At 40.9% G+C, this 16,262-nt stretch overlaps 1 long non-coding RNA gene across 1 annotated transcript in view; it reads right to left on the reverse strand.

Annotated features, from left to right (window-relative positions):
* Positions 1-16,262, reverse strand: part of LOC143023566 (uncharacterized) — an 82,071-nt gene continuing 65,809 nt past the window's right edge. The window contains exon 3 of the long non-coding RNA XR_012966184.1: positions 1-1,366. This is a non-coding gene — a long non-coding RNA (uncharacterized LOC143023566). The remainder of the gene's footprint in view (positions 1,367-16,262) is intronic.

The following is a 16,262-nucleotide window of genomic DNA, read 5'->3' on the forward strand; positions in this document are numbered from 1 at the left end:
TTGGTATGTAATCTTTTATTTCATATCAAATAATGATGATGTGCTCTGGGTATTTACATTCTGATCAATATTGCCTTTTACCTTTTACATGCAAATCAAACTTGAGGTAATATGTATTTGAACACAATTTGGAACTAATTATTACTTTAGTAGCTCACGCAATAGTTCAAATGTTTGTTTTAGTTTTGCCATTTTCCAGTATTTGGCATAATTTTGATAAAAATATTGAAAAGGTTACACATCATTGTTAATTTTAGATTTGCAATAGCCTACAGTTGTACTATAACTTATCAATTTACAAATAAATAAGTCTATTTCTGATACAATTGTTTTTTCTTTCAACATAAAAAAATTGTACTTGGATGTGTTCAGTGGTACATATATGGCACATCATATTTTAGCAATACTATTGCAAAGAAATGTAAACCAAGACATTTTCCTAATCATTTAGGTAGAACCAACACCAAAAATTAGAAAATATGAAATTACTACACAAAAAATAATTCGAGCTGAAATGGGTTGATGATAGGGTAACCCAGTTCACCTCAGGAATGATGAGTTCCTATGATTGCTCGATCCAAGGCATACGAACTACTCCTTATCACCCCCCAATGCAATGACCTTTGTGAGGTTCAAAGGCACATTTAAAGAATGCTAAAGCATCCTAAAATCCATTGGAGAAAACAAAAATGTCAATGCAATATATCTAGACTTTGCAAAAGCCTAATAAAGTTGACCATATCCCTAGATTACTCGACCTGTGCCATTTGGAATCACAGTATGCAGTCATATGTTTTAAGCTGTATGGTTTTCACACAAATGTCTAACTGGAAACTTTTAACATTTATATCGTCACTACTGACCTAGGAACAAGTGTGGATATACACGCCTTTGTACTCTGCCTTTATACAAGCTCCAGTTAAGTTCCAGTGATTCCATATGGCACAGGTCAAGTATAATAGGTGATTTTATTGAAAAAAGAAAGATAAACATATGGTATAATGTGTGTTTACATGATGGCTCAGGAGAAGCTTTGAGACGTGTTTTAGCCATAAATGGATATGTAGGTTGTAAATATGACCCACACTGTACAAATGAAGTGCGTATGTCTTTTTCTTTCATTTTCCTGCTAGGTAGACCTGATTAGCCATGAAACGGAGCCGCTTTTACACTGTTGATCAGTTAGTGACGCTGGTAAACTCGGATGAGTTCCAGCGTGACTTGGACAATATGTTGGGGTCGGCCGGTGATTCCAACACGACCACTGGGATGGTGCAGGGGGATGCTGCTGGAGGGTCGCAAGTCAGCCCCATCACAGGGGACATAGCAGCATCAGCTACCATTATTCTACCATCTCCTGTGTGTCCTGGACCATCAGAGACAATAGAATGTGTAGAAGAACCTAGTGGTAGTCTAAGTCATATAGTAACACCGCACAAGGGTCAGGAGCCACCCGAGGTAGTGGTGGAGGCGCTAGTGGACCCGTCAATCTCTCCAGTCCCCTCAACATCACGAACTGTGAGACGTGCACAATACACGTCGACCCCACAACCCAAAAAATGTCGTATTTGGGTTACTTAAGAGCCCAGTGATGATTCTAGTCCTGGTTATATTCCAGGAAGTGACAGTGAATGTGACTCGCCCTACCCTATTTCATCTGATACAGTTGTACCAACCCCTTCTCACAGCCCACCACAACCACCAACACCATTGTCTTCAGCTCAAGCCTCACAACCAACACCGTCCCGTCACCCCTTCCACCAGGCCTGGTGATGCTAACCAGCACCTGTTCAACTTATCTGGTACCCAGCTACGCAGTTCAGATAAAAAAAAATTAAGGTGTAGTAAACCTTATCCACAAAAGACCACAGCTAAACATCCAGCTAGACAATACACAAAAGGACTAACAGATACGTCAAAGGATGCTGAATCTGCCAGGGATTTTTTTTTACTGTTTCTCACTGATGATATGCTGCAAATGATCGTAACTTATACCAATCTGATGATCGATTGCATGGCACCCAAGTATGCTGATCAGCCTAAGGGATCATGCTCCCACACATGCCCAGAGGAAATATTAGCCCTCATGGGCACTCTTATAGAGAGTGGAAGCAAACAAGACAACAAAAGAACTGCAAAAGAAATGTTCGATCCACTTCATTGCCCACTGTTGTACCGTGCTGGGCTAAGCGAGTCCAGATTCTCTTTCCTTTTATGGGCCCTATGTTTCGATGACCTCACCACCCGAGAGGAACACAGAAGGACTGACAAGATGGCATCATTCAGGGACATGTGGGAACTATTTATAAGAAATTGTAAAGAAAACTATGTACCTGTGGACGAGCAGATGTTGGGTTTTCATGGACGCTGCCCCTTCAGGTTCTACATCTACTAATAAAAAATTAATTTCAATACCGTGATCGACCACCGGCGGTACATGGTAATTCTGTGACACGCGCAGCGCTACCTCATGTAAAGCTTTGCTCCATACCTTTGGCAAATTACCATGGGTGTGTAAGATGTCAGACGACGCAGCAGCTAGGAAGAAGCGCCAACGTCACTTTTGGAAGTGGGTGACTGATACGAAGAATGCATCTAAAAGTGAGGTATCAAAGGACCTTAAAACACTAAACACATTAAGGGCAGAACATAGCAAAAACTTTCCGGACCTTTATGGTACCAAAAAGTCCTTTTCTCTTAGCGAATCCGTGAAGGAGTTTCATCGTAAGATATTGAAGTTCAATATCACAATACGAGAATCCGATGATTTTACATATTGTGATGAAATGTTTGATGGTTTGCCATTATTTGATGGTGAAATAGAGGATAGTGTTTCTGGTAATTTTCTGAAGCACTATTTAGCGGGCTACAAGAGCTTTACGAAAAATGGAGGTGTGTCTAATCACAGAACTTATCAGATGCATTATTTGGACATGCTTTTCAAGAACTTCAAGCGAATTGAACGGAAAAATAAGTACGCTATACGAAAAGACAAAGAGGTACATAAAAAAGTGTTGCTGAAACAAAAGGAAGAGAGGATACAAAATGAGAAAAAGGAACAAATAAAAAGATTGAGAAAAAAAGGAAATGCGAAAGAGGAAAATTGAAGAAACAGCCAAGCGGAAAGCGTTGAGGAAACTAAAAGTTAGTATAGAGAATGAAGGGTTGTTGAGAAAGTTAAACAACGAAGAATTGAAACTTTTAAGTGAGGATAGAGAAGAGCGACGATTGAAGCAAAAGGAGGACAGTGAAAAAACTGTAATGGATGATTTCGATATGGGGGGAACTTGAAGAAACTACACGTAACGAATCAAAAGTTAAACCTCACTATATCGGAAAACTCGGCGACTTCAAATGTAAATTCTGCCAGGCATTGTTATGGAAAAAAGAACCCAAGACTCTATGTTGTAATTCTGGGCAAGTGCCTCCCATTAACCCTTCAGTTATTGAAGATGGAGACATACTTCAACTTTATGAGGGTAAAACGGAGCTCTCTGAGCGGTTTTTGAATAACATAGCGGGTTTTCCTTTACATCTTTATGTACATCAGGAAGATTAGAAAATTATGCAGATAAAGCTATGTGCTATAAGATCCAAGGAAGAATATACCATAAAATAGGGTATTTGAGACCCAAACATCATCAAGCATCATTTGGATTATTTAAAAATGAAAGGGGTGTTTTGTGGAAAAAGAAAACCGATTGTTTTCTGGATCTTTATTTCTATCACGATGTCGACCAACAAATAAAATTCAGAGCTAACAAAATAACGAATGCGTCTAATTTTTCGAAAAGGGACAGAACCGATAATCCAGCAACTAAAAGTCACCAAAAACGAGAATTTAAAGCTTTTCAGGATAACGAAGCAATAGTACGACTCTTTTTCAATTATTTTACAACCAATAATAAATGCCTCTCTAAAATTTTGAAAGAAGTTGAAACTGCAAAGGATTTAATAAGACTCCATGTAGAAAAGAATGGAAAAGTCCCTGAAGTTTCAATAACTTTGAAGTCCGCGGAAGGCATACAGACCCGCGAACACAAAGGAGTGTATCGTCTACCAACCTCTTCTTCTTCAGTTGGAGCCATCGTTAACTTAGATACTTCAAATCGTCATCTGCAAATAACAATAGAATCTCCCAAACCAGATACGAAATATAATACTAAAATTGTTACCCACGAAAACGTATTCTATGATGACTTCCATTATCCATTATTGATACCTAATGGAAATGTTGGTTATTCACATAGTCTGAAACTGACACAGAAGGAAGGGCGTAATAAGCGGGTGTACGACAGGTTGACCCCTGCTTCCTTTTACTCTTCGATGTACATGGAACGTGAAGGGATTTTCAATTATGTAACAAAATGTCGACGTTTATTACAGCAATTTGTTGTTGACAATTATGTAAAAGTTGAGTCAATGAGGTTAGCATTCATTGAAAATAACCAAAGTGATATCAGAAAAGAACGGTCTGACATTTTGCAGGGAGAAAACGGAAAACATAAAGGGCAGCGGATAATCATACCTCCAACATACGTGGGAGGGCCAAGATACACGAAGCAGCGACAGCAAGATGCGCTTGCTTTCGTGTCCAATTACGGTTCTCCTGATTTTTTCATGACGTTTACGATGAATCCAGCATGGACAGAACTAGAGGAGTCGTCAACACAAACCAAAAGCACGTCGAAAAACAAAGGAGATAGACCTGATTTAGTTAGCAGAATTTTCAAGATGAAAATCGACAGCCTCATAGATGACTTGACAGTCAGATGCGTTTTCGGAAAAGTAAAGGCATATCTTTATAGTGTAGAATGGCAGAAAAGAGCTCTTCCCCATATTCATATTCTCTTATGGATGAAAAACACAGTAAATGCGGAATTGGTTAGTAATATAATATCTGCAGAAATACCAGACAAAAACAAAGAACCGAAATTATTCGAAATAGTTACAAAATGTTTGATCCATGGACCTTGCAAAGGGTTCGATGAATCACTTGTGTGTTGCCAAACAAAATCTGTGCAAGGAAAAAATTGCTGTGGCAAGGGATTTCCTAAACCGTGTAGGGATAATTTGTTATTCGGGAATAACGGGTACCCACTGTACAGAAGAAGGGCTATAGAAGGAGGCAATAGTTTTGAAAAGAAAGTCAAAGGAAACATTGTGAATGTGGATAACTCCTGGGTTGTGCCGTATAATCCGTATTTGTGTCTTAAATATAACGCCCACATAAACGTTGAGTGTTCAAACTCTATAAAAGCTATAGCTTACGTGACTCAGTACGTGAACAAGGGTTGTGACCGTATACTGTATTCAAAAACAAAAGAAGACGACGAAGTCATCAATGAAGTAAGAAATTATCAAGATGCTCGGTACATCAACGCTAACGAAGCTACATGGAAGATATTCAAGTTTCCAATACACAAAAGTTTCCCCCCTGTTACAACTCTAGACCTTCATCTGGAAGGCGAAAACGAAATATTTTTCAAGGAGAACGAAAATGCTGCAAGCTTACAACGTAAAACTGCAAAGGATACTCAACTTACAGCATTCTTCAAGTTATGTAAGGAAAATGAATTTGCAGCCACCCTTTATTATCATGAAATTCCTAACCATTTCATTTATGATAAGGCTAACTCAAAGTGGTTAGAAAGAAAAACTAGGACAGCGGCTCTCGGACGGATAAGGGCTGTTACGAACAAAACAGTAGAACTGTTTTACCTCCGTGTGTTATTGACACACGTCAAGGGGCCTTCATCCTACTAAAACCTCAGGACAGTGGACGGTGTCACACACGACACATACAGGGAAGCAGTCAAAGCCATGGGTTTGCTGAATGATGAAGAAACTTGGTTGAAAACAATAATGGAAATCATCTCTCATACCAACAACAGGGATCAATTGAGAACAACATATGCTAGCATGTTGGTGTTTTCAGATCTGGAGGATCAGAGGAACATATGGGAAGAAACAAAGGATTTATTCGCGAGTGATTACCTTTTTCGTAGAGGGTTAACGGAATATAAACACGAAATATACCGTGATGCCCTCGACGACATACAAGGTATATAATTGTGGCGGAAGCAGGATTGAACAGTACGGTCTACCTCCTTCAAGAAACGGGCAAAAGTTAACCAATATTGTACGTAGAGAGAAGGCATATGATAAAGCAAATCTAGCAGAGGAAGTGAAGGAAAAGATACTGTTGATGAACGAGAAACAGAGATACTGTTACGACACTATAATGGAAAGAGTACTAAATGGACACAAATACCCCGTAAACGGCTTTTTCATAAATGCTCCTGGGGGAACCGGAAAATCATTCCTTTTGAATGTTCTCTTGGACGCGGTTCGATCAAAGGAAATGATAGCGTTAGCTGTTGCTTCCTCTGGAATTGCTGCAACTGTTCTTTATGGAGGAAGGACAGCCCATAACATGTTCAGGATACCTATTACGGAGCACAATGAAGTACATTCATGCAATGTGAAGAGAAATACGGAGATGGCAAATTTACTTGAAATGACCTCTTTGATTGTGTGGGACGAGGCCGTCATGGCTAACAAAAACACCATAACGGCTTTAGACATTACTCTTCGAGACATATTGGGTGTGAACCGTTTTATGGGAGGTGTGGTATTCGTATGCGCAGGAGACTTTCGTCAAATTCTTCCACTGGTGCGTGGAGGTGATGAAATTGATTGTTGTATAAAGTCAAGTTATTTTTGGGGACATTTGTCTCATTTGGAACTAACACAAAATGTGAGGTTGAAAAATGATTATGTTTTAAATCGTCAAATTTCCTGAGAACTTTTGGAGTTGGGAACAACACATAAAGAGGAATATGTGTTTCCTACTAATTTTGGAGTAATAGTAAACAACAGGGAAGAGTTGGTGAAAAGAGTATACGATAAGTTCGAAGAGAACTTCCTCAACGTTTCTTATTTCAAGAAAAGAACAATCATTTCTCCTACTAACGATGATGTTGATTGTATTAACGACATGGTTTTCAAGTGACTAAACACAGAAGCGAAGATCTATCGAAGTGAGGATACTTCTGTGGATAATGAAATGGACATTCAAACATCAGTATACAATTCTATCAACAGTCCTTCAATCCCTCTTCATGAGTTGAAGATGAAAATCGGGGCTGTTGTGATGGTTATGAGAAATATTTGTCCTCCGAAATTGTGTAATGGAACAAGAATAATAGTCACTAATCTACAAAAGAACATTATTGTTGGTAATATCTTAACGGGCGCATACAGAGGTGAACAGGTTATGCTTCCCAGGATAACATTAGACTCTACAGACACGTCTGTCATATTCAAAAGGAAACAATTTCCTATAAGATTATGCTATGCCATGACAATCAACAAATCGCAAGGACAAACGTTTGATCGTTGTGGATCACTTTTAGACAGAGCCCAGTGTTTTGCTCATGGACAGCTGTATGTGGCGTGTTCACGGGTAACAAGCCACGATTCCCTGATTGTGTACACGGGATACCGTAAGCAGGGAGATGAATATGTAAGGAAACCGGCATGCAATTGCGTGTATAAAGAACTTTTTACCGAAAGAGACAAAAAAACTCCCGTCATTGACAAATGTTCTGGGACTTGAAAGTTATCCATTGTAACGAAGAGGCACGAATAGCTGAAGAAGAACCTGATCATTCAATTTCTGTATTGCCTTCGATTACTGAAGAGGAAGCCGTCAGCATGATCATACCCGAAGAGTTTTATAATAACGATTATTCGGGTAGAGAGGATAACACTGAAATGGCGGAAATGGAACGCGGGAGGGAACTGAAGGAAGAAAATGAGAAACTCAAGAAGGAACTGAAGGACGAGAAGGAAAAACGCAAGAAGGACCTGAAAGCAGATAACGAAAACCATAAGAAAGAATTAGAGAGTGTGAAGGAACTTTCTGTACAAAATCATTGGTAGTAGTGATGAAGATGTATCTCCCCCTATAAAGAAGAGAAAAATTGTAATGGTTTGTTAATAAAACAATGATAATAACACGGTATTCATGTACAACCATGGGCGTAGCCAAGCACCCCTGGCGGAGCCAGGGCCGGCGAAGCCGGGTGCTTGTGGGAAAAAATAAATAAATAAATAAATAAATAAATAAATAAATTAATAAAATAAGGACTGAAAATCATTATGGTATGTGACAACTCCAACAGTTACATGTTGAATGGAATGTTGGACTTGGGTAAATCACAGTGGAACCCATAGCCCCTGGAAAAGTACAAGTAGGGGAATATTACACAATGAAGCTGTGTGAACCATATCTTGACAGTAACAGAAATGTTACTGTCGACAACTGGTTCTTGTCCATGTCACTGGCAAATCAACTCTTCACTATTAAGACAACCATGGTCGGGACACTACGGCACAAAGGGTATGTGCCTGCTGCTATGGCTGACGTGAAGCTCAAGAGGCCCGTGGGGAGCAGCACCTTTGTGTTCAAACAGAACCTGACTATGGTTTCATACAAACCAAGTTCAAGTAAAATAGTGTTGTTATTGTCATCAAAGCACAACACTCCTCAGCTAGGGGAAAAGAACAAGCCCGAAATAATACATTTCTATAATAAAACCAAAGGAGGAGTTGATGTATTGGAACACATGTGTGGCAGGTATTCCTGTAGCCGAGAGACCCAGAGATGGAGCCTTTGTCTTTTTTATGAATTCATCAACATAGCTGTTGTCAATGTTTTTGTTCTAGCAAGGCTGAAAGGTGGTGACAAAGTGCGATGTACTTCCATGCACTCGCTGGCTAGTCAACTTGTGAAGCCATGGGCTGAGGAGCGGATTCAGCAAAAGGGGATGAAGTCATCAGTGATATCTACAATCAAGTTGGGATTCGGCATTATTGATGAGAGGCCAGAGGACCGTTCGTCTAGAATATCACACAACAAGAGGAGATGTGCCTTCTGTCCATTGAAAAATGCCAAGCAGACAAGGGCAATCTGCTTCTACTGTGACAATCCTGTATGCCCAGACCACTCTGATGTCATCTGCAGAGAGTGCCAAGAATAACTGGTAAGTCCAATATACCTAATTTCCAAAGTTTTTATTTATATTACATACATATACCAAGGCCTTTTCCCCCTTACAAGGAGGGTAGCCAAAAAGAAAAAGGCATAAAATCATTCCCACCCATTCCATCCCTGAATACACTCCACACCCCTCCACCCTCCCTCTTATCTTAGCACTCCTGAATGACGGGTCATCCCTGCACCTTGTCCACTGCCCTGGGTCAGAAGCAGTGTCGCAAGACAAAGCACATCCACAGCAAGGCCGCTTCATTAAATCAGCGACCCCCCCCCCGCTCTGTCCCCCCCATTGCATAAAATGAGAGGACGGGGAGAAATCCCTTCAGGCTGCGTCAAATTTTGCTCACACATACTACCTCACCCCCCCATCCACCTGCACACATAAAACAAAACCAGGCACCATTTTTACATAAAAATACATTTACCAAAATCACCCTTTCATTCATTCCAGGCAAGGTCCGTCCTCTGCAGTCTGGGATTGGGAGGATCCAGTGACATCAAATGATGCTTAAAATGTACTTTTATAGTATTAGTTTTCTTCATTTCTTCCATTTTTTGTCTCAGGACCACAGAATCTAAGTATGTTTTTCTCAAAAGTTTTTTTTTTTTTTTTATTGTTCAGAATGGTAATTTTTTGGTTATTACATATACTTTTGTATCTGCTGGGCTCTATAAGCCTTATTTTTCTAAGATATCACCATTTGGTGGAAATAAAATATGTTTACATATTTTATTTTATAATTTTCCTCAACTTATTCCATTTGGATACAGGTCGAGTTGGATCATCACAAGAAGGTAGGTCGAGTAATCTAGGTATAAGATCTTCATTCAAAAGACCAAATCACTAGGGATAAGGGGCAAGCTTGGGGAGTGGATTCAGTCATTCCTTACAAATCATAAACCAATTACCTATGTGGAGGGAACAGCATCAAGACAAGAAGCAGTGATAAGTGCCATTCTCAATTATGATGAACGACATCAACACATATCTCCAGCCCACTACTATCGTTTGCAGATGACACTCTGATATTCAAAACAATCTCTAGCAAAAAAAGATAGCTCCCAACTACTTCTTAAAGATCCAAAAGGAAACCATATCACACAAACATCTGTAAGAGATCTTGGAGTTACACTTTCGAATGATTCTACATTTGATCAATACAGAAAAAACAGTGTCAAAATGCAGACAACAAATGGGATACATACCTTCTACACCAGAGAACCAGAAACCCTGCTAACCTTATGGAAAGCCCTAGTCATCCCCATCATCGACTACTGCTCACAACTTTGGGCTCCATACAAACAAGGCCACATCTTGTAGCTGGAGGCTTTCCAGAGAACCTTTACCTCAATCAAAAGAACCCCAGTTCACCAAGATGTGGACAAACACAATTACTGGGAAAGACTGGCTGAAAATTAACTCTACTCAATAGAGGAGACTAGAGAGATATCCGATAATATATACATGGAAAATTCTAGAAGGCCAGATTACTCATACTTAGAACCTTCCACACCAGAGAACCAGAAACCCTGCTAACCTTATGGAAAGCCTTAGTCATCCCCATCGACTACTGCTCACAACTTTGGGCTCAATACAAACAAGGCCACATCATGCAGCTGGAGGTTTTACCTCAAAAGAACCCCAGCTCACCATGATGTGGACAAACACAATTACTGGGAAAGACTGGCTGAAAATTAACTCTACTCAATAGAGGAGACTAGAGAGATATCCAATAATATATATATGGAAAATTCTAGAAGGCCAGATTACTCCACCCAAAACAGAACCTATTAAACCAGTAAAGACCCATATCACCCCAAAAGAAAATAGAACTGGAAGGAAATGCACCCAATTAGCCCTGCCATCAGAGTGCCGGCTAAAAGTCAGGACGCTCCAACATGACAGCATCTCAAGAAAGGGGGCCAGACTGTTCAATCACTTGCCTAAACACCTACGGAACATTACAGGTGTTAAAACGGAAGTTTTCAAATGGGAACTTGACAAATTCCTGTCAACCCTACCAGATCAACCAGGCATCCCAGGTCCTTGAACACGCTTTTGAGTGCTGAAAGTGGCCAACAAGGTTGCGCAAAACACCAAATCCGCTACTGCGCAGCTTGGGTTTGAGGCAGCAAGTTGTCGCCTGCTGCTGTGGTCAGTCTGAGATGGCGCTCCACAGTGAGTGGACATGTTTTTCCCTGCTCCGCCAACCCAGCAAGATACAGCTAGCCCTGTGCCACAAGTGGAACTGTTTACAGGTAAGGCTTCTGTGAGCAAGATAAAGTGTTTATTTATGAAGTGTTTTTAACAGTGAACTACTCCGAATAATTAAATGAAAATTTTACACGATTTGGTGAATAGGTTTAATTTGAATATGCAACAATCAGATTTAAGATCAGTCAATGAAGACATTAAGAATTTTTTTTTTCATTTTCAGTGGTTCATCATGGATCGCCGTGGACTCACCGACGAGGAGATACAGCAGGCCCTAGATGAGTCTTTTGACGAGGGTAGTGATATAGGTGATAGTTACTTCGAGGGAGCCGAGCTAGAGACCGAGTTAGACGACTCCTTGATAGACGATCCCCTGGCGGTGGAGAGGGGGCCGAGTTGTGAGAGGGATGCCACGTCCCCAACCCCTCTGTCCTCATTTGACGGCTCCCCATCGCCACAGAACCATTCTGATGCATCCTCAACGAGTAGCCTACATAGTACAGACCTGTACATACCAGTGTGTACCATTAGCACACCAAGTACGTCACGTGGCCGCTTGGCGAGGCGCAGGAGGTCCCTCCCACCTACTACATCAACACATCCAATGTACTCGCTCCCCCAGCGGCCTGTATCGTCCGTCTCTGGGTATTATTCACTACCACAAGATGAAGATAGTGATTTAGAGGTACCTGACGACACTCCTGACCTGCCACCGCCCAAGACCAGACTGACGCCACCACCTAGACCCACTCATCCCTATCTTCTGCCACTTCCCTTCCCTGCTCCACAGACATTCCTCTCTTGCTCAACGCCCCTGTCACCCCATCCATCCATCTCATCCTCGGTTGTCCTCTCAAGTTCACTCCCTCCATCTCTGCCTTCCATACCTCTTTCACCAGTCTTCCTTCATCCATTCTTTCCATATGTCCAAACCATCCTAATAGTCTTTCATCAGCCCTCTCAGCCAACTCCTTTTCCACCCCAGCTCTCCTCCTCACTTCCTAGTTTCTCACTCTATCCAGCCTTGTAACCCCACCATACTACTCAGACATTTCATCTCAAACACATTTAAACTCTTCCTCTCTCAAATTCCATGTCTCTGCCCAATACAGCACTGTCGGCAAAATCACTCCTTCATACAATCTCCTCTTTGCATTAATTCCCGTATGTCTATTTCTCATTAATTTTAAATCCCCCAAGGCATTTATTTGCTTCTCTCAATCTACAGCTTAGCTCTACCTCTACTCCTCTCTTTGTGGCCACATATGACCCCAAGTACCTAAAACTATCCACTTCCTCCAGCCTCTCCCCTTTAACCCCTTCACTACGGGCCAAAATCTCGCAGGCTGCCAGACGTGCGATGTTGCGTCATAATACTCACATTATAAAAAATAAAGTTACCGCTGTGTTGCTCGTTCTTTTTCACCTGTGAATTTTGATAACCATAGAACATATGATGAAGCCAGTTTACAGAGTATGGGGGTCACACAGGTACAACTACAATATATATAATCAAGATGCCGACATCGACATCCTTGTGTACCCACTTGCTCCTCATGACGCCTACATAGGCATCATCATATCGAAGGGGTTAAGACTCCACCATCCTCTCCCCTTGTACACCTCATCACCTTACTTTTACCCACATTCACCTTCAACTTTCTCCTATCACACACCCTCCCAAACTCAGTCACTAACTCTCCCAATGCCTCCTCTGACCCTGCCACAAGTGCAGTGTCATCAGCAAACAACAACTGACTTACCTCCCACTATTCTCCATTTTCCGCAACCAACTCCAGTCCCCTGCCCATTACTCTTGCATTTACCTCCCGTACCACCCCATCCATGTACACATTGAACAGCTATGGCAACATGACACATCCCTGACATAGTCCCACCTTTACCTCAAACCATTCACTCTCTCCATTTCTGATTCTAACACAGGCTCTACTACTCTCATAAAAACTCTTGACTGCTCTTAACAGCTTTCCCCCCATACCATATATCTGCAAAACCTCCAAAAGTGCCTTCCTGTCTACCCTATCATAAGCCTTTTCCAAATCCATGAAGGCCCAAAAGACATCCTTACCCTTTCCTAAAGCTTTCTCACAAATCTGTCTTATCACAAAAATCTGATCCACACAGCCCCTACCTCTCCTAAACCCACACTGCTCCTCACCAATTACTTCCTCTGTTCCTCTCCTAATTCTCTCAATTATAACCCTCCCATATGCCTTCCCAACTACACTCAACAAACTGATCCCTCTGAAAATACTATACTAGCACTCGTTCCCTTTTCCTTTGAAAAGCGGAACTATATATGCACTCCTCCAGTCCTCTGCCCTCCCTTAGACACACATTAAACAACCTCACTAACCAGTCTACTATTACTTTACCTACCTTCTTCAGACACTCTGCATGACACCCATCTAACCCAGGTGCCTTACCTGCTCATCATTTTAATCGCTACTTCCACCTCATCTTTTCTTATTTTTCCATCATTTTCCTCACCCATCACTGTCATTTTCTTTGTGCCTCCCACTGCTATCACCATTCCCTCCCTACCCTCCTCTACATTCAACAGTTCCCTAAAATATTCTGCCCATCTTCCCCCTATCGCTTCCTCTTCCATTATCATCTTTGCCTTTTACCTTTTCTTCCCTACTTGAATCAACTTCCCTTCCTCTTTTAATCTTTTAATAATAGTAAAAAGAAAATATTTAGGCCAAATCTTTTAAATTGTGTAATGTGACCTTGGTAAAGACAAATATTGATATACTGGTATACAGAATAGTATGGAAAACCCTACTATTGATAGTAGCCTATTGAGTGACCACCAGACCTTAAATATTACCTACAAGATTACAGTTTGCATGATTTGGCTATGTTTTTTTTGCAGGAATTTGTAAACAATAAGCACTGGATACAAGAACAATTTAGATTACTTTGCCAAAGTTTCCTATTTTTCCCAGTGATGTAGCCTAGGCCAAGGTAAAACGAATACTATAAGCTACGTTGAGCACCCCCCTCCGCGCACCTCCACCGTGACGTCATAGGAAATACAGAGGGGGAGAGTGAGAGGTGAAAGAAAATGCAAACTTCAAAAGAAAACCATCTGTATGTTTGGTAGATTTTAAAATTACACTATGATGTTCACAATACGGAAATTACTCGGTATCACTTTCTTATCCTCAATTTATCAGTATCTGAGATATGACCGCCAGAAAAGTTATAAAAATATTTTCCATGCTTTCACATTAAGTGGATTATATTAATATGACGAGTTATTAGATGGGATGACATGTCAAGCGTGGATTTTATATGTAGACCTTTATCTCCACAAAGCTCAGTTATGTTTCAACCGGATTCTTTTGTTTTATTTGCAATTGAATTAAAATTTCAGGAAATGTTGCTAATAAATAGTTACTTTCAAAATGACGGCTGTATACATATCCAGATGACCGAGTATTATGTGTGCCACATAATTCAATTAATTTCTTTCCAAGTGTTTTATCTTTGGGTAGTGAAAAGAAATGTATATTTTTATCACCTTTCAGTCTAACGGCATTGCACTTCTGCACTATACAAACTGTTGGCATTTTTATATGTTATTTGTCTGCCTTAGCTACCCCTTTAATCAGAAGATGGAGCTTCGCTCCACACACTGGTGTGTGAGTGACTGACAGCTCTCGACCCACGGAACCCTGGTCTCAATATTTACGTTGACACCATCATCTACCTGCGCAGTGGAGAGGTTTTCTGGCTCTCCCTCACACCCCCGCTAACGTACCTTGTATTATTCGTTTTACCTTGGCCTAGGCTACTTGTAAGGTCCTACCTGTTGTATGATAAATGCTGATTATGAGATCAGCTAAACTAGCCTATCAGTTTGTTGGCCTAGGCCATCGTTTCCCAAAGTGGGCAGTACCGCCCCCCTGGGGGCGGTGCTTTGATATTGGGGGGCAGTAACGCAAAAAGGGGCGGTTGGGGGGCGGTAACACATAAATAGGCAGTTGGGGGGTGGTAACCAAAAAATAGGCGGTTGGTGGCGACAGTGTAGCAGCTGTAGCTGCTACAGTACTTACACCGTTGTCCCAAACTGTTGGCGTCAACCGTCAAAAATCATACAAGTAATAAAAATTATAAATATAAAATTTCAAAAGATATGCCGCTCTTTTACCTGAGGATTAAGGGGTCTCATCTTTTAATCACATCCAACCGGAACTAACCTGGTTCCGATAAAAGCAATTGTCGATGTTCCTTTGTAATACGTGACTCACGGTCAAAGATTTCATCCATTAATCCTGCAATTCTTACCCCTCATGGAACTTACTTTCAGTAGAAAGTTCTGTCATGTTTCTGTATAAATAGCGCTTGTCAAACTGGTCAATCTCACAGTCAACAAACAACTATGCTACATGGTCCGACTCCAAAGCTTGTCTCAGGTATGTGAAAATTTCACTTTAATTTCAATCTTGTAATATTCAGAATTTTTAAATATACTAAAGATGCGACAGAATAGGAGTCTATTAACGTAAGAACACTACTAAAGGGTTTAAAAGAGTTACTTTGCAGTGTATACTAAAAGTCGGAAGCATTCGAAACCTCGGAAGGCAACAAACTTGAGTTTTTTTTTTTTTTTTCTTTCTCCACAAAAGCTAAACCTGAATAGGTTAGGTTAGTTCTGATAGGCTTTTTGGCATATCTTTCCATTTTTAGCAGTGTTCATACATGTTCATACTATTTCATGAACACACACACGTACGCACACACACACACACACACTCATTCACTCAAACCCCTCCACCCACACACACACACACACACACTTCAACGAATGGACGGCTTAGAAGACGTTCTGAAGAAAAGTGAAGTCTGTGGATCCCAACGCAAAGAGAAGTGCCTAGTGTTTTTGCAGGGTGGGGGGGAAATTGCTCGTGGAGTAGTGGGAACGTAGGGAAAGAGGAAAAGGGGAGGGATTAC

Source organism: Oratosquilla oratoria, unplaced genomic scaffold (genome assembly GCF_046742065.1).
Source record: "Oratosquilla oratoria isolate Oo_2021 unplaced genomic scaffold, ASM4674206v1 SCAFFOLD51, whole genome shotgun sequence".
Taxonomy (NCBI): Eukaryota; Metazoa; Arthropoda; class Malacostraca; order Stomatopoda; family Squillidae; genus Oratosquilla; species Oratosquilla oratoria.